At 42.8% G+C, this 19,765-nt stretch overlaps 1 pseudogene; it reads left to right on the forward strand.

The window, feature by feature from the left end:
• The window catches only part of LOC102422040, a 37,765-nt pseudogene that overhangs the window by 16,609 nt on the left and 1,391 nt on the right, over positions 1 to 19,765 (forward strand).

A 19,765-nucleotide genomic window follows, 5' to 3' on the forward strand; every position in this document is an offset into this window, starting at 1 on the left:
CAACTTTCTCCTTTTTAAAAAAACTACATTTTATTGATTTTTACAGAGAGGAAGGGAGAGGGATAGTTAGGAACATCAATGAGAGAGAAACGTTGATCAGCTGCCTCCTGCACACCCCCTATTGGGGATTGAGCCCACATTGAAGGTACATGCCCTTGACTGGAATCAAACCCGAAACCCTTCTTCAGTCCGCAGGCTGATGTTCTATCCACTGAGCCAAACCGGTTAGGGCTACTTTCTCCTCTTTAAAGTCAATGGTTGCTGCTCTGTTATTTCCCATAGAGCATAAAACTGATACTTGGGTTGGGGGGAGGCTGCTTGGAACCTGGCCTTTCTGTGCTTGTAATTATGTTATTGTGGGAAGCCTGGCACAGGGATGCCAATCCCCACTTTTCTCCACAGTTGCTCCCCTAAGGGACTCTTCCTGTCCCTGCCATGATTGTTGTCCTGTCTTATGCTTGAGAAATTCATGAAAAATGAACTTAAAAAGCCCCAAATTTAGAGTGAAGACCATGGGCATTAGAGTCAAACGCCTTGCGATAGAATCCATGTCAACCATTTCCTGAGTGTGTGACATGGGACAATTGCTTAATCTGCCTACACTTTGTATTTCCATTGGAAATGCAACTCCTCCCAGCCTCAGTGGGTGGTGTAAGGGCTAGAGCAGGGTAGGCATGTAAAGAAGTGTGTGTTACTCAGTGCATGGCACATAGTAAACTCTCATCACACACATCGATTTTCATTCCTGTTGGATTCAGATGTTTGCATTAATACTGTGTAAATTACCACTTTACTGTGTATAATCTGTAGTTTGCTCTTATTTCTCCATGGGCCAAACTACCTGCTCCTTAAAATCAAAAGAATGGTGCTCACACTTCAGTGTTAGAACATATAATAATTGCTCAATAAATACTTCCAAGTTGGTATATTGAGCCCTACTGTATGTGGTGCATAAAATTAAGTATTTGATGTACCTATCTTTGAAAAATTTATGATTTAATAAAGAAAGAGCTTGTAATTTCATTTTTTTCTTCTTAAACATTTCCAAGTTTACCCATCGCTAGAGATGAATTGTGGCTGAACATTTAAGCCCGTGGTATGCTTTCACACTTCCTCTGATAAATGAACAGGCCTAGTAAATTATTGAACCATGATTTGAAAAGAAGTTGGGAGAACCTGTTCTTAACGCCTTGAGTGATGGCACGATGCCTCCGTCTCCCTGGCTGCCAGTCCGACTCTCTTGACATCAATGAACAGACCAAGATATCATCTGTTAGGGCCTGGGGTGTTTAGGCTCTTTAAACTTCACAGGTGTATGGTCTATAAAATGAGATAACAGTGCTGCCCAAGTGAGGGTTAAATTAGGATGTGCTAAAAATATCCAGCACTGACCTCTTTTAGGTATTCTGTGAGCAGCAGTAACTGACGTTCCTCAGCTTCCTTTCTCCGCTCAGTCTTGGTGTCCTTTAGCCTGGCGGCCCTCCCCCACATGTTGACTTGTTCACTATTGTGTCCCCAGCACCCACACTGTGTGGCACATGAATGGGGCTGAATAAATGTTTGACAAGTGAGGATTGTATTACAGATGCAGGATTCCTGTGTGAGCAGCACGGCTTCTTCCTACAGTAGCTTTCTCCATGAGTACATGAATGTTGCTAAACCTGCCACAAAAGGGCTTCTCTAAAACACCTCTGAGGTTTTCTACACTTTAAAATTCTTATTTATATGGTAGTTACTAAAAAACTTAAACATAGAATTATCATATGATCCCACAATTGTACTTCTGGGAATATTCGCAAAAGAATTGAAAGCAGGGAATTGAACATAAATATTTGCATACTCATGTTCATTGCAGCATTACTTACAATAGACAAAGCACCACAACCCAATGTCGAGTTTGAATAAATAAAATGAGGTATATTTATACAGTGAAATATCCCTTTAAAAAGGATAAAATTCTGATATATGCTACAATATGGACGAACCTTGAAAACATAATGCTAATTGAAATGTCAGACACAAAAAGACAGGTATTGTATAATCCCATCTATGTGAAGCATCTAGAATAAGCATATTCTTAGAGACAGAAAGAATAGTGATTACCAGCGGCTGAAGGAGAGCAGAATGGAGAGTTAACCTAGAATGGATACAGAGTTTATTTGGGGTGATGAAAAACTTGTAGAGATGGATAGAAGTAACGGTTATACAACGATGTGAATATTCTTAATGCTGCTAAATTTCACACTTAAAAATGGGTAAAATGGTAACTTTTATGTTATGTATATTTTACCACAATAAAACCTTCTTATTTAGGACAGTTCAAAACCAGCAGGAGAATCTGCTCTGCTCAATTGGAGCGATGGCAGGGAGAGAGCTCCCGCAAGGAACGCCACCCCAGTGCTGCCTGACATTTTTAATTACCACTAGCGCCTGACAGTCTCAACTGGGGGCTTTGTCAGTCAGCCCCAGTCAGATCCGGATTGCTTTGCAGAAGCTGCCTTCCTGGGCTGTAATTGTCTTTTCAGATTACCACGGTGCAGGGCGGGGAATCATTTGCTTGAACCTGATTGTGTCCTCAGCATGACACTAGCTGCTGGGAATAATAGAGTGTGAATGGAATTCAGCTGACTTGAAATTTGGTTCCCCCAGTTGGCTTTCTCCCCACCCCACTATCCAACCCTCCCTTCCCAACTTCTTTGGCTTCACTGTGGCTTTCACACCGCAGTCAATATGTGCCAACAATCATGGTAGACATGGCATCTTGCACTCATCCAAGTGTCCCATTGGATGAACCCTATTTCAGAGGAAGCCTATCTATGCTACAGATAAAAATTTTTTCCCCTCATTAGCTGCCAGAACCATTCTCACTGCTGAGAATCAAATCCATTCCGTGAGCTCATATATCATCATTACCTACAATACAAATTCTGAAATCAAAGCAGACCTGGCAATTTTATTGATGCTCAGAGCGGAACAGAGCCCAGGTCACCCTGAATCAGTTGTGCTGGCGTTGCCTTGCTGACAAAAACAAACATGTCACTGACAAAATTACTGGAGAAAAGATGACTCGGGAAGTTCAGTGCAGAAGGTAACTTGTCAGTGACAGGGGCAGGATATTTTTATCCTTATAATTCAATGCTAATGAAATTGGTGGAGATAAGGTTTCCCCTGGGAAGTGGAGAGAAGCAGAAAGCACTGGAGTCGGTTTGTTTTCAAAGTAATTTTTCTCAATATAGCCATGATTAAATCAGGTGATCTTAGCAAGAGCCAAGGAGTTGGAACCCAAAGCAATAACCAATAAGGCCAGTTCTGTCACCCATAAGCATGACCCCCACATCAGCTCAGTAAGGCACAGATAAGCTGCCACACCCAAGTCTCAGTTTTCTCATCTGAGCAGTGGAAAGAATCATACTAGCCTTTTGCTGTTTTGAGGATTCGATGTTGTTTATTAAGTGATGGAGAGCTAAGAACAGAAAGAATTAGAAATACAGCACACCTCACTTTATCATTTCAGTAAGGGTTGAGATAGGGGAAAACGCCCAACCATGAGAGGTTACTGTCTGTCTCTTCCAGGTAGTGCAGTTGGGTGAGGGGAATGGGGAAGGAAGGGAAATTAGAAAGGGGAATGATGCCAGTTGATGTTGATTAAAGGAAGATGGAGGGAAGGAGAAAAGTAAAGACATTGTGTCAAGGGTCCCCAAGACTATTCTTTGGTTTAATGATTTACTGCAAAGCCTCACAGGACCCAGAAAAGCTGCTATGCTCAGGCTTATGATTTATTACAGTAAAAAGATACAGATGAAAGTCAGCAAAGGCAAAGGCACATAGGGTGGATTCTGGAGGACACCAGGCACAGAGCTGCCAACTGTCTTCACCCAGTGGAGTCACGTAGACAGCACTATTTTCTTAGAGACTGATTTGTGACAACATGTGTGAAGTATTACCAACCAGGAAAGCTCACCCCAGCCTTAGTATCCAGAGATTTTATTGGGGTTAATCACATAGGCATTGATCACCCACAAGACTGACCTTGGCCACTCAGTCTGCTGCCTTCCTCAGGACTCCAGGAATATAAAATAGACCTTCACCACAAATCCCATGGTTAGCATAAACTACCTGCTAAGGCCTAAGTCCATAAGTATACAAAGACTGCTGTTAGACAGGACATTTTAGGTGCTCAGAGATGATCTCCCAGGAGCCAGTCAAGTCTTTTCTTTGGAATGTGCAAAGTTTGCCCTCCCTGCCCCCTGGCTGCTGAGTTAAGCCTTTACTGCACACACATGGAAAGAAATGAAGTCCAAGTATCTTCTGCCTGACCATTTTGAAGGCAGGTCACTGCTATGTGCTGAGCCCTGTATGCTACATACTACTAATAAGTTAAAGTTATTGCAAACACATATTTTAGGCATTGCCACTCCTTTTTTAAAGGGTATTTTAATAGTCTTTATTTTCAGATTTAATTCACTGATTTCTTTCAGAACTCAAGGGTACCTTCTCATGTGCTTCCTCTAAAAGCCAGTGAGTGTTATTATAATGCAGCCTCTTTCCCCTTTCCTTGGCTGAAAGGATGCTCAGCATTAAGTTTGGTGCTCATTATAGCAACCTTCTCAACCTGAATTCTGACATAGTTTTTGTCTTTTCTTTTCCCTATTCAGTGTGACAGAGTAGAAAGAGCATGGCTTTGGAACTCAAAGGTATGACTCAAATCTTGCTGGCCTCAGACAAATCGCTTAACCCCTTTAAACACGTGCCCTCATTGGTAAGATGACTTTTCAAGGTTGTTGTAATGATTGGCAGTTAGGGCATAGAGTCTTTAGTGCTTGGCAAGTGCTGAATAAAGGGTAATTGCCTGAGGTTTGTTGTTGTTGTTATCCGTTGCTGTTAATGTTGCTGTAAACCTCCTGAAACTCTTTGTGAGAGCCAGGGTTAGTCACTATATATGATGGATGTGTGGACTGGGCCACCTGCTGTGTTCTGAAGTCCTTTGCTGCATCTGCGCTGAGGCCACCTTGCCATGGGCTGCCCCTCTCTCCCCCCTGAGTGCCACAGGAATAGTAAGGCAGGCCCATTCCTCTGAAGTGTAGCATCTCTCTGATGAACACTTTTAGCCCAGTGGTCTTCTTGAACTTTACTTATAACTGCACTGCTGTCCAAGATGCTTCCACCAGACCCCCCTTCCATCCACCCTCTCACTCGAATCAGACATGAACTGTGGTCTGATGACTCTCCCAGCCTATCCTGGGTCCCACCTCGTTTTCCTTCACAGATGTTTTCCATAATAAATTTCTTTCACATTCTATCTCATCTGGGCATCTGCTTCTTGGAGGTTCCAGACTTGTCCATAGACTGTTGGCCTAACATGTGGTGATTGACGGAGTGGCACTAGGGCCTTCCTTATACTATGATCCTAGTACTTGTTCTGCAGCAAATATTCACGTGCAGTGACCCCAGACCATTTTCTCACTCTTCCTTGGACTACGTGGTTGCATTCTGGAAGGAAGGAGTGGTCCACGCGGCCTCCATCTGGATCATGAGTTTGTTGTAGACAAAACATACCACAAAAAACCATCATAAAGAGGTTGTCTGGTCCTCAGGCGGTGGATTGGGCTGTTTAAAACGTCTGATCTGATTGTTTATAGGCAGCATGTCCCTTAAAGTAAACACCTCTCACTAAGAGGCATTCTTCCTTAGCTGACTAAATTACATTTTAATAGATTCTCAGCTGCTTACCTTGCCTACCTTAGCCAATAAGGCACCAAGAGCAAATGGTTTGACATCTATTAGCTGGATCAGTGTGAAAACATTGTTGAGCTTATTATGGTGCCTCTGTTCAGGGAACTGAAACGAATTGAAACTATTAAGAGCCCATGAATTTGGGGCAGTTTTGATGCTATCCTGCCTCAGCCAGGGCTCTAGTTCCTTTGAATATGTCTGTATTACGAGAACATTACTTGCAATGTATTACACTCAGCTGGCACCATTTACCTGTTTCTAAATATAAGCCCCAGTCACATCCGTGGCTGAGGCAAGGAAAGGCTTCCAGCAGTGCCGAAGCCCAGAGGACTCAGCTGGGGGAGAGGGGACTGGACAGACTGAGTGTGTGAATGCTCTGGGCAGCCAGAGGCAGGCAGTCAACAACAGGTGTGCAACAGGCCAAGCTCTGAGCCTGCAGATGGAACTTCGAGAGGAGGGTCTGGTGGATGGAAATAGGCAGAAAGCCAAGCACAGCGGTGGTCAAGGTCGGGAAGTCCCTGTCTGGAGGTGATCTGGCTTCATTCCCTGAGAAGGCAGGGTCTGGGAAGGGAAGCACAGCACAGACACAGGTTGGGGCAGAAAACAACAGAAAGCCAGTTATTAGCAGAAGCCCTGTAGGAAAAATAAGGCAGGATCCCAGGTGCTGGAAATTCATCCTGAGGCCAGAGTGGGAGGAGTAGCCAGCAGTGCTCCAAGGAAAAGCTCTTTATGATCCTCATGACCAGAGAGAAGATGGGTGTCTAATTAGAGTCTGGGGGGCAAGAGGGGGGAGGAGAGGTTGAATTCCCTACAGGCCTCTTGGTGGGGCTGTGGAAAGAGGAACGAATAAGAGAAAAGGGCTGTTAAAGTTAAGAAAGCGAAAAAAATTGGGATACAAGGAAAACAATATGGCAAAAAGCATAAAACGATCAAAATCTTGAAAAAGGAACCCCATTGTCTGTGGAAATGGGTTTCCTTCCTCTCAGCTGTCCAGCCATCTGGGCCTGTGCAGCATGGCTGCCTGCATGAGGGACATGGAGGCTGCCTGGTCTCCTGTCGGGTCAGCATCCTCTGCAGCTAACGCAGCTCTGGGAGCCACAGTAATTCTGCCTTTCTCCTAGTAGGGCTTTGCTAGACGCTCTGTGTCCCGGGTCCTCGCAGGCCCATTGCTGACTCCCCAATTGACAATGCAGACTGGAGCCTTCTTCATTCAAATGAGCACTGACCTTGGGATTTGTGAATGGCGACATCACTGTTGTGCCATCACTAAATTGGCCTCTTTTCCTTTCAGAGTGTGTCCAAGATTATCTGTGCATCTTCTTTCTCCTTAATAAGGAAATCAGACGCAGTTCCCCTTTACCATCAGCAGCTCAGAAACCAGGAGCCACTAGGGAGCCATGGACTCTTGCTTCCCACCCTCCAGCCCATCACGCATTCACTCTGTCTCAGCCATAGAGGGAGCTCCAGGTGTTCAGCCTCTGCTCCAACAAAGACACCCTATTGTCATTTCATTGCTAACTTTTTCTCCTTTCTGGGAACTTCCATTTTAGCTGCTCATTTGCTTAATTACCTCTATTGCTGATACTCACAAAAAGACTGAACATGTAACAGATGGTACCTTGAGATGGATGGATGTTATAGGTGCAGAACTGTCAACACACCTATCTCGATCCCATTTTAACTTTCACATTAAATCCCCCTGTGGACTGTTGGCGCTGAGCTAAGCTGATGTGTTCTGCAGGAGCCCAGATTCACATCAACCTTAGTAATTCTTTCTCCCTCCTGAGCTTCCTCCCTCTCTCCTCCTTCACTATATTTGGCTTCCCAGTGCTTTTTTAATGATCTCTGTAGCATCTTTAAAAACTATTCCACCTCATTTAAAATGTGGCATAAACAATGGGGTTTTGACAAATTAAGTAATAATAAGAAAACATTTTCAATATTCTGTATTTTTCCATTAAGCTCCCAAATTAGGAGTACCATTCTCTCTCCACAGTTAATGATGTGTTAGCCCTAGTTTCATTAAAAACCTCATTATTCAAAGATTTATAACTCAGCCCAAGAAATATCCCCTGAACTTGGGAATAGATCCAATCTCAGTTTGGAAACTAACTTTTAAAGTATTTAAATGAGGATTGTGTATCCAGCAAAGATAGTGGTTGATAAATAAATGTCGCATGATGATGGGACAAAATCAACAGTATGAAACTTAACACAAGTTACTGTGGAGTGCTATGAAAGGCTGAAAAGTTATAAAATAGAAAGAACGGATGGTTGGGACTTTGGTCCTGGTGCTGTTTCCAAATCGCAGTTGAGCAGTTCACTGGAAATTTTTGGGTTACAGTTACCTCATCCATCTGAAGAACTAGCTGGCATATGATCTCTACCACACATTCAGGCTCATGAAAAATCATGAAGCTGATTAAAAAGTATAGATTTAATTCCCCACTAAAAGAGACCAAGGCTCTTTGGAGAAGTGGCTGACTCCAGGCCTGGCATAGTGTGGGTGAGCCTAGAACATCTTTCTCTGCCAGAAGGTAAGGAGGTGCAAAAAAAAAGTGATGAAGATATGATAAAAGAATGCAAGAGCCACCCTAAAGTACTCTCACTGGCCAAAGCAAAGGGGGTAAAATGTTAACAACAGTGAATCTAGGTAAATCATATGTGAGAATTTTTTTATATTATTATTATTATTATTATTATTATTATATATCTGACATTATTTCCAAAGAAAAAGCTTTTTTTCTTTTCTTTTTCTTTTTCTTTATAATGCTCAGATTTAGAGCTACCTGGCTTTAGAGTGAAAGTAGGAAAAAGCAAAAAGCCAGGTGATAAAATGTGCATGATAAGCCAAATGTGCAATATGAGTTAAAGAATCCTATTCAAATATTGGAACACATGTGGAGTGTTGGCATTAGTGCCTGCTGAATTATTTTTCATTAAATGGGATTCTGAAAAACTTAGGTATATTTGCAGAAGGGTGACCAGAATGGTAAAGAGTTTGGGAATAAGCTGCAAAAGAAAATTGAAGGAACTAGAAAGAGAAAACTGAAGTGGGGAGATATCATATATTTCATACCTGATAGTTGATATTCAGTGTCAAATATTTGAAGGACCAAAAAACTCCAGACAATAAGATTTATTCACTTTAGCTCCAGGGAATAGGGCCATAGCTATATTCCCTTCTACACATGAAGAAGAAAGTATTTTCATTAGATCATTCCATGAATGAAATAACTACTCAACCAAGAAGTGGATTCCATAGACTATAAGTTTAGTCTCTATAGTCATTGATCATGAATACTGCCTAAAATAGTGTCACTGTCATGGGGTGGGTGGTCTAAATTGGTGCTTCCCAATCCATTGGGTAGATAAACTTTGGAAATTCTTGGAATTATTTCAAGGGATGCTCAAATTCATGTGTATCCAAATATCTTTAGATCCAAAAATAATGTTCCTTTTATTTGAATTTATTACCATTTTTCAAATGTATAAGATGCTATTGATTAATAAGTAATTTTATTTGAAACCTTTCAGAATTTATCCTGTCCTTATAAGGTTACATTTTGTTTCAGTGCCCATCTTAAAAATACAACTATAATCATTTGTGAAATCTGTGCTTTTCTTTCTTCTTTTGTTCTTCTATAAAAGAAGGCTTAAAAAAAACAGAGAGGCAAACCATATTTTTCCATATAAAGACCCAACAGTATAAACATGTTAGTTGATCCCCCTAATAGTTTATAAATGCAATGCAATTCTATTTTTTGTGGTGGACTGATGCAGGGAGATTTGACAAACTGTTTCTAAAATTTATTTGTAAGAATTAACATCCAAAATTTATAAAGTATTCATACAACTCAACACTAAAAAACCAAACAATCCAATTTAAAAATGGGCAAAGGACATGAATAGATACTTCTCCAAAGAAGACATACAGATGACCAATAGACATATGCAAAAATGCTCAATGTCACTAATCACCATAGAAATGCAAATTAAGATCACAATGAGATATCACCTCACACCTGTCAGAATGGCTATCATCAATAAATCAACAAACAAGTGTTGTGAGGATGTGGAGAAAAGGGAATCCTTATGCACTGTTGGTGGGAATGCAGACTGGTACAGCCACTGTGTAAATACAGTATGGAGTTTCCTCAAAAAATAAAAAATGAAACTGCCTTATGACCTAGCACTTCCACATGGGAAAAGATCCAAAGAAACCCAAAATACTAATTTGAAAGAATATACATACCCTTGTGTTCATTGCAGTGCTATTTACAGTAGCCAAGATTTAGAAGCAGACCAGTGTCCATCAGTAGATGAATGTTTAAAAAAATATTGGTACATTTACACAATGGAAGACTATTGGCCATGAAAGAAAAGGAAATGCTACCTTTTGTGACAGCCTGGACAGACCTGGAAAATATTATGCGAAGTGAAATAAGTTATTCAAAGAAAGACAAATACCATATGATTTCACTTAAATATGGAATCTATAGAACAATATAAATGAATAAACAAAACAGAAATAGACTCATAGATAAATAGAATAGACTGATGGTTGCCAGAGTGGAGGGGAGTTGGGGGACTTGTTGAAATGGTGAAGGAATTGCAAAGTAAAGATTGGTAATTACAAAACAATCATAGGGATGTAAAATACAGCATAGGGGATATAGTCAATAACATTGTAATAACTATGTATGGTGCCAGTGGGTACTGAAAATATCAGGGGGGATTGCTTTGTAAAATATATGATTGTCTAACCATTATGCTGTACACCTGAAACTAATACAAAATAATATTGAATGTAAACTGTAATTGAAAAAAGTAGACATGGTCATATTTAGCCAACTTATTCTTTCAGGTGATAATAATAATAAAATTAAATATTCCATGTAGAAAAAATTCATATGCAAAAATTAATGTTTAAGATTGCCCTGACCCTCTTGCCAAAGTATAACAAGAGGGTACATGTCCTAACAAATGGAAAACTCAAATATAACTACTGTAATAGAGCTGAAGAAGACTTTGGATGAATGAAAGAGGAGAAAGGATTTCAAAGCCAACTCATATATGTGAGAATTCAGTGTGTGATCAAGATATAACAGATACGTTTTGTAAAGAAAATAAAAGGGCTATAAAACAAAATAATTTAATTCAGATATGTACTTATAGAGTACTCAAAAGGGCTAAGGGAACAATTTTAGGACAGGGCCTTTGTATTGACCCAGAATACTAAAGCTTGCTTATTAGGAGCCCTGCTATTTCAGCTCCTATAGAATGGGGACAGGGGGCAGGTAATAAGGCCATCTACACTAATAAAAGACAAAAATGCAATTGACCGTACCTTCACTACGCCCAAGCCATGTCCACCAGCCAATCAGAGCAACTATATGCAAATTAACCCAACCAAGATGATGGCCGGCAGCCACAGAGCTGGAGCAAGCCGGAGGCTTGGTTCCCCCGGTGATGGAGGAAGCCAAGCTTCCTGACTGCCCTGGCAGGCTGTGGCCTCCGCAAAAGGCAACAAAGTTTCAATTATAGAAACTAAATAAATCCCAGATACCTGCTTCCAGCCAGCCTCCACTGGGAGCTTGGGTGGTTGGGGGCTGTGGCCAGCCTGCAAACAGCCATCAGCCCCTCACCCAGGCTGGCCAGGAACCCCAGCAGGACCCCCCTTCCTGAAGGGGGTGTGGCCAGTCTGAAAACGGCCTTCAGCCCCTCACCCAGGCTGGCCAGGCACACCAGCGGGACCCCCACCCTTATCTGGGACACCCTTCAGGGCAAACCAGCCGGCCCCCACCCATGCACCAGGCCTCTATCCTATATAGTAAAAGGGGAATATGCAAACTGACCCTAACAGCAGAGCGATTGGGAATGACTGGTCACTATGACACACACCGACCACCAGGAGGCAGATGCTCAATGCAGGAGCTCCCCGCTGGTGGTCAGTGCGCTCCCACAGGGGGAGCTCTGCTCAGCCACAAGCCAGGCTGACGGCTTCCAGTACAGCGGTGGTGGTGGGAGCCTCTCCCGCCTCCTCAGCAGTGCTAAGGATGTCCGACTGCAGCTAGGCCTGCTCCCCGCTGGCAAGTGGACATCCCCCGAGGGCTCCCGGGTTGCCAGAGGGATGTCTGACTGCCAGCTTAGGCCCAATCCCCAGGGAAGCGGGCCTAAGCCAGCAGGTGGTCATCTCCCGAGGGGTCCCAGACTGCAAGAGGGCACAGGCCGGGCTAAGGGACTCTCCCGAGTGCACAAATTTTTGTGCACCAGGCCTCTAGTCCTATATAATAAAAGCATAATATGCAAATCGACTGAATGGAGGAACGACCAGTGGAACTACTTGTCACTATGATGCACACTGACCACCCCGGGGGCAGATGCTCAATGCAGGAGCTGACCCAAGCCTGCAGGCCCCAGGCCAGCCAAGGTGGGTGCCACCAGGGCCCTCCTAATCGCCCCATCGGTTGCCCCATAGAGCAAGGTGACTGGTGGCGGCAGTTGGGGTGGGGCTGATAAGTGGGTGGCACCAGGCAGACCAAGGTGGGTGCCCATGGGGGGGTCTCTGATCACCCTCCCAGTTGCCCCACAGATTGACCCTGATTGCTATGATGTGCACTGATCACCATGGGTCATATGCTCAACACAGGAGCTGCTCCCTTGTGGTCAGTGCAGTCCCACAGCCAACCTCCTGCTGCTGGCCAACCACCCATGGTCCCTCCCCCTGGCTAGCTGCCCACCATTGACCCTTGGTGCTAAACCTTTAATAGACGACCTGCTTCTGGGTCAGGGTTTCACATGTAGCAGAGCAGTTCCCTCGCTGCAATCTATCAAAAGTCAGCCCTTGACACAAGGGTTTGTCTCGCTCCTGTCTTCTCCCTTCCCTGGGGGGCCACCTGCCCGCCACAGTAGTGGCATGGTGGTGAGGGAAGGAGGAGGGGGGAGGCAGGGAACCGTGTGGTGGCAGGGTGACGTCAGCATTGGGTGTCCATTCCTTCCGCATCCAGCCCGGTGACCATTGTCTCCTCTCCCAACCCTGCTGGGGCCTTTGGGCCCCAGGCTGGGATGCAGAACCAGGGATGGGCGGTGGTGGATATGGCCCCTTTCCCAGGGAAGCTGAGGGCTGGCTCTGAGGGTCCTCAGAGCCGGCGGCCAACCTCCCACTGTCCCTCCCTCCAGCCAGCCAACCTCCTGTGGTCCCTCCCTTCCCCCCTGCACACATTCGTGCACTGGGCCTCTAGTATTACTATAGTCTTGAAGAATATGCTGTTAAAGTCATGACCCATGGAGCAGGAAGCTGCTGTCATCACTGCCTCAATTTCTAGCCAAAAAATGAATGTTTGATTATGCTACAAAAAGTCCCCATGTTTAAAATCCCACATCAGTGCATCTACCTGGCAGCACCTAAATTGTACTGAAAATTCTAGTTGTAAAATCAGTGCTGGATTAGGAAAGAATATTGGTTTAGGAAAGAAGGCTGATTGTGGATAACAGATTGCCTGCAACCAGTATTACCAAGACAAATTTATCATCAAGTAAAACAATAGTCATTTAGTATTTCTATTTTGAAAAATGATCCAGAGCCACTCATAATTAAAAAAAAAAGAATAATAAAATAATAATAGAAAGCCACTAGATCAGAGGTTAGTAAACTTTTTTCTATGAAAGACCAGAGAGTACATTTTTTTTCAACTCTGTGAGCCATATGGTCTCTGTCCCAACTACTCAATTCTTCCACTGTAGCAGGTAAGAAAACACAGACAATCCTCCTATATAATAAAAAACTAATATGCAAATCGACCAAATGGCGGGACAACTGGTCGCTATGACGTGCACTGACCACCAGGGAGCACACACCCAACACAGGAGCTTCCCCCCTGCTGGTCAGTGTGCTCCCACAGGGGGAGCACCACTCAGCCAGAAGCTGGGCTCACAGCTGGTGAGTGCAGCAGTGGTGGTGGGAGCCTCTCCCACCTCCGTGGCAGCACTAAGGATGTCTGACTGACGGCTTAAGCCCAATCCCCATGGGGAGTGGGCCTAAGCCAGCAGGCGGACATCCTCCGAGGGCTCCTGACTGTGAGAGAGCATAGGCCGGGCTGAGGGATCTCCCCCCCCCCCCCGGGCTAGAATTTGGTACTTCAGACCTCCAGGTAATATAATAATAATGGGTGAGGTCCAATAAAACTTTATTTATAAAACAGGTGTGGGCCAGATTTGGCCAATCCTAATATATAAAAACCCTGGGTCTGTCACATCTACAATGACCGGAGGCTCGACCTAAGGCCCAGGCTGTGAGCACAGCAGGCTCTGGTGGGTGGGGACTTGTGGTAGCGGAGATGGGGACAGGGGAGGTGGGGCCGGCACTCACACTCACTCACAACTGCACACATGCATAGATACACACAGCGCCCACCAGCTCACAGCCTTTTCTCCCTTTCTTTCCCTCCCTCCCAGCTTGCTCTCGGACCCTGTTTCAGAATGAGGAAACAAAACAGACTGGGCCTGAAAAGGCCTGGATGGAAGGGAGAGCGGGCAGAGGGTGGAGTGGGCCCCACTAGCCCCACCCCTCCCAGCCAGGAAAGAGGAAGAGGGAGACAGAGAAGCAGGGAGGCCTGGGGGACTGCTGAGAAAAACAAAGAGAGGCAGAGACTGGGAGAGACTGGGATGGAGAGATGAAAACAAAACAGACTGGGCCTGAAGTGGCCTGGATGAAAGGGAGGGTGGGCAGAGGGTGGAGCGGCCCCCACTAGCCCCACCCCTCCCAGCCAGGAAAGAGGAAGAGGGAGACAGGGAGGCAGGGAGGCCTGGAGGACTGCTGAGAAAAACAGAGAGAGACAGAGACTGGGCGAATCAGGTGGCAGGGGAGGGCAGTTAGGGGTGATCAGACAGACAGAGGCAGTTGGGGGTGAGATCAGACCAACAAGAGAGAGCAATTGGAGGTGAGATTAGGCCAACAGGGGAGAGCAGTTAGGGGTGATCAGGCAGGCAGGCAGAGGAAGTTAGGGCTAATCAGACAGGCGGGCAGGTGAGTGGTTAGAAGGCAGTGGTCCCAGATTATGAGAGGGATGTCCGACTGCCAGTTTAAGCCCGATCCCACAGGCAGTCGGACATCCCCCAAGGGGTCCCCAATTGATGAGGGTGCAGGCTGGGCTGAGGGAGCCCCCCCCCCCACTCCCGGGCCACTACTTAGATATAATTTGCCAGCCGGTGGTCTAAAAGATAGTCACAAAAGTACTTTCTTATATTAAGATTTTGTAACACTGAAAAAGGTGCTGATGTGATTATTGATAGGTGCTTACTTACTGAAATCATTTTTATTGTAACCTCTTAGTTTAGAAATATCATTTGTAGCAATTTCATTTGAGAGTGGAATAATCTGCTCTGTGTGTTGTCTTTTTCAAAACAGAAGAAATTCTTAAAATGCCAAATTATCTTACTTTAAAATCCTTTTAAACCTGAACAGCTCATTAATTTAGACATTTTCACAGGGATGTGTGACAGATCAATGGGCTCTGTGCTTATGTCTTTGCCCTGACAGAGGGAGGAGAGTAATCTAAAATTGGTATGTGTGAACCAAATCATGACCTTTTATTAAGCTGCCACATTCTATCAACATTGCCAAAGAGCCTGAAAACAGGGTTCCTTTGAGGAAAGCTCTACTTTTTCTCATCATCTCTACACTAATATTCTCATCTTCCTCCAAAATCACAAGCACACTCACCCACACATGCACACACTTGCACTCACTCACATCCGCACACACACATAGGGTGCCATTTTTTATGACAGCATTTTATTAGCAAGTGTCCTCTCTCTGAGATAGCCAACATCATATAACCAATTCATATGAACTCATAACCATATTTCTATTCCCTAATGCTCAAGAGTCCTAGTTTAGAATTCAGATCATGTTTGGGCTAAGAAGCTGTCGATCAATACTCCCACTGATGTTAGCTGACCTTAGCTCTCCATTTATCTGACTGGGAATTTTACAGCAAAATAAACATTCTAAAATCAGATTATTTTTTAGCTGGAACAGACTCTTGAGATTATCAAGTCCAACCCTTCCTTTTATAGTAGAGGTGAACTTACAGAGGTTGTTAGTAGAACTCAGATCTGAAATACATAATCTTTTGGTGATTAAATCTTCTAACAGAGTTTTCTTATACAACAAATGACTTTTTAAATGTTTTAAAAATATGAAAGACCTAGGGAAAATCTTACCGACATTTGTTTAGAAGATTTAACTTTATATGAATCAGTTTTCACTGTAAGCTGTTCACTCTTTTCTTGCAATGTCATAACAGTATTTTAACTTCTGTAAGGTAAGATAGGTTTCTCATCCATTTTTTTTGTAATGTATTCACTATTTGGGGGCCGTAGTAATGTGCAAATGACCAAAGAATCTGTATAGTAAATAGAGCCTCAAAAATTCATACTTCAAATGTGAAGCCAAAGCAGAAATATAAATATAATGTCAAGAATAATTTTTCCATATTTTATGTTACATTGACAAAGTACAATTCCATTTATGTAGAAAAAGCATATTACTTAGCCCCTGATCATGTACCTTGGGTGCATGTACACCTTGAATCACACACGCCCATCAGGATAGGAATTTAAATAACGCACGTTGTGAATATTTGAGAAGCTGATCTTCAATCCTGCTGTCTTCTGAGTTTTGCCAGCTTCTTTGGTCTGAACATTTGGAAAAAGGATCTTGTCAGCCAAATCTGGAACCTAGTTATCTTGGTGAATAATGGGACCATCTAGTCTCGGTAGAGGAGATTAATGCTACCTCTGTGGAATAAACTCTGATATCTGGAGCAAATTTAATACCAGAGGCCAAAGTGTTGGTAATGCTCTTGAAAATTTGTATTGCCCAAACATGATATACGATAGAAAAACCATCCTTTATAACAGTATAGAAAAAGGTCTAGCTTCTAAGTTATCTTAAAAATTACTAATTTTTCTAAAAGTGAGACAAATTACACTTCTGTGGTTTAATGTGTATAGCAAGTGTGAGGAAAATGTAGAATATTAGAATATTATAACATTTAAATGAAGATTTTTGATAAACGAGCACTAACTACCCTCAGCAAAAGCTGGGAGTGAAAGTCTTTTTTTCTTTTGGATTACTATGTTTTAATATTTATGTTTCTCTTTTATTTATTTATTTTTAAATTTCTTTCTTTATTAATTAAGGTATTACATATGTGTCCTTATCCCCCATTACCCCCTCCCCTGACCCTACCATTCATGCCCTCAACCCCCGTTGTCTGTGTCCATTGGTTAGATTTATATGCACTCCTATAAGTCCTTTGATTGATCTCTCCCCCTTACCCCCACCTTCCCCTACCTTCCCTCTGAGGTTTGACAGTCTGATTGATGCTTCTCTGTCTCTGGATCTGTTTTTGTTCATCAGTTTATGTTGTTCATTATATTCGATAAATGAGTGAGATCATGTGATATTTATCTTTCTCAGACTGGTTTATTTCACTTAGCATAATGCTCTCCAGTTCCATCCATGCTGTTGCAAATGGTAAGAATTCCTTCTTTTTTATGGCAGCATAGTATTCCATTGTGTAGATGTACCACAGTTTTCTAATCCACTAATCTGCTGATGGGCACTTAGGCTGTTTCCAAATCTTAGCTATGGTGAATTGTGCTGCTGTGAACATAGGGGTGCATATATCCTTTCTGATTGGTGTTTCTGGTTTCTTGGGATATATTCCTAGAAGTGGGATCACTGGGTCAAATGGGAGTTCCATTTTTAACTTTTTGAGGAAACTCCATACTGTCTAAAACAGTGGCTGCATCAGTCTGCATTCCCACCAGCAGTGCACGAGGGTTCCTTTTTCTCCACATCCTTGCCAGCACTTGTCGTGTGTTGATTTGTGTTTTTTTTATTGTTTTATTGCTTAAAGTATTACAAAAAGTATTACATATGTCTCCTTTTTTTCCCCTCCCTTGACAATCCCCTGGCCTCCCCTATCCCCAGTGTCTTATGTCCGTTGGTTATGCTTATATGCATGCATACAAGTCCTTCGGTTGATCTCTTACCCCCCTCACTCCTGCCCACCAACCCTCCCCGGCCTTCCCGCTGCAGTTTGACAATCTGTTTGAGGCAGCTCTGCCTCTGTATCTATTATTGTTCATAAGTTTATAGTGGTCTTTATTATCCATGAATGAGTGAGATCATGTGGTATTTTTTCTTCATTGACTGGCTTATTTCACTTAGCATAATGCTCTCCAGTTCCATCCATGCCGTTGCAAATGGTAAGAGTTCCTTCTTTTTAACAGCAGCATAGTATTCCATGGTGTAGATATACCACAGTTTTCTAATCCATTCATCTACTGATGGGCACTTAGGCTGTTTCCACATCTTAGCTATGGTGAATTGTGCTGCTATGAACATATGGGTGCATATATCCTTTCTGATTGGTGTTTCTGGTTTCTTGGGATATATTCCTAGAAGTGGGATCACAGGGTCAAATGGGAGTTCCATTTTTAGTTTTTTGAGGAAACTCCATACTGTCTTCCATAGTGGCTGCACCAGTCTGCATTCCCACCAGCAGTGCACAAGTGTTCCTTTTTCTCCACATCCTCTCCAGCGCTTGTCTTTTGTTGATTTGTTGATGATAGCCAGTCTGACAGGTGTGAGATGGTACCTCATTGTCGTTTTGATTTACATCTCTCGGATGATTAGTGACTTTCAACATGTTTTCGTATGTCTCTTGGCCTTCCTTATGTCCTCTTTGAAAGGTATCTATTTAAGTCTGTTGCCCATTTTTTGATTGGGTTGTTTATCTTCCTTTTGTTAAGTTGTATGAGTTCCCTATAAATGTTGGAGATTAAACCCTTATCGGTGATAACATTGGCAAATACGTTCTCCCATGCAGTGGGCTTTCTTGTTGTTTTGTTGATAGTTTCTTTTGCTGTGCAAAAAGCTTTTTTATTTTGATATCATCCCATTTGTTTAAATTCCTAGACAGACATGGGATTTTGGATTTTTATCTCCCTAGCATTAAAGAGAATAACAATAATAGGCATTTTTTAAGGATAATTTTTAAATTTAGTGTTTTGAAAACAAGTTTTTCACATGACTTCTCAAAATCCATTTGAACCCAAAAGCTCCTTAGTAAGTTCAGGACTATCTACAAGACTAACTAATTCTTCACTTACATTTATTAAACTAATGTTGAATTGCAAGAATGGGATGTAGTAGGACAGTAAATAAGCACAGCTTAAATGTGCAATTTTCAAAATAACTTAGGAGAATGACCCTTGGTTGAAGAAGGCAAATGAAGCATGGGCTTGCTTGTTTTTTTTATCTCCCCTCCCCTGCCACTCTCCAAACCAAAAAAGTTGTTTTGGCCTCGGTCGGGTAGCTCAGCTGGTTAGAGCATTGTCCCCGATACGCCAAGTTTTTAGCTTCCATCCCTGGTCAGTGCACATACAAGAATTAACCAATGAATGCATAAATAAGTGGAACAATAAATTGATGATTCTCTCTCTTTCCCCTTCCTCTCTCTCTAAAATCAATCAATCAATAAAAAAATAGTTTAAAAATTCTTTAAAATAATAAAAATTGTCTTGGCAAATCAGAAACATTGTTGAATTTATAGAAGATACAATGCAGATAGGAGCTTTATGTTACCTGTATAATATGGTAGCTGCAGGGCACAGACCAAATATCACTTTTTTAGAGTTCAAAATAAGATATTTTCCTATAATTAAGGGCTTTCAAGTAGTCTGCCCATATCTTTTATGAAAAAATACTTGATGATATAGTCAAATGAAACAAAAAAGAGAATAAAAGAATAAGGAGCACTGCAGGCTCATAGAAACAGTGGAGCTAGCCAGAAATGAATTGAAAGAAATTCCAGGAAGAAATTGCGCAGCAGCTACAGAAATACTTGAGTACAAATTAAAACAAGAAGACAGGGCAGCGGCGCGGCCCGGCTGGTTTGCCTGTTGCTGGGAGCGGGTGGGAGGCGGGTGAGGGCGCGGGCCGCTGAAGCCCCGG

This window comes from Myotis lucifugus, unplaced genomic scaffold (genome assembly GCF_000147115.1).
Source record: "Myotis lucifugus unplaced genomic scaffold, Myoluc2.0 scaffold_7, whole genome shotgun sequence".
NCBI lineage: Eukaryota > Metazoa > Chordata > Mammalia > Chiroptera > Vespertilionidae > Myotis > Myotis lucifugus.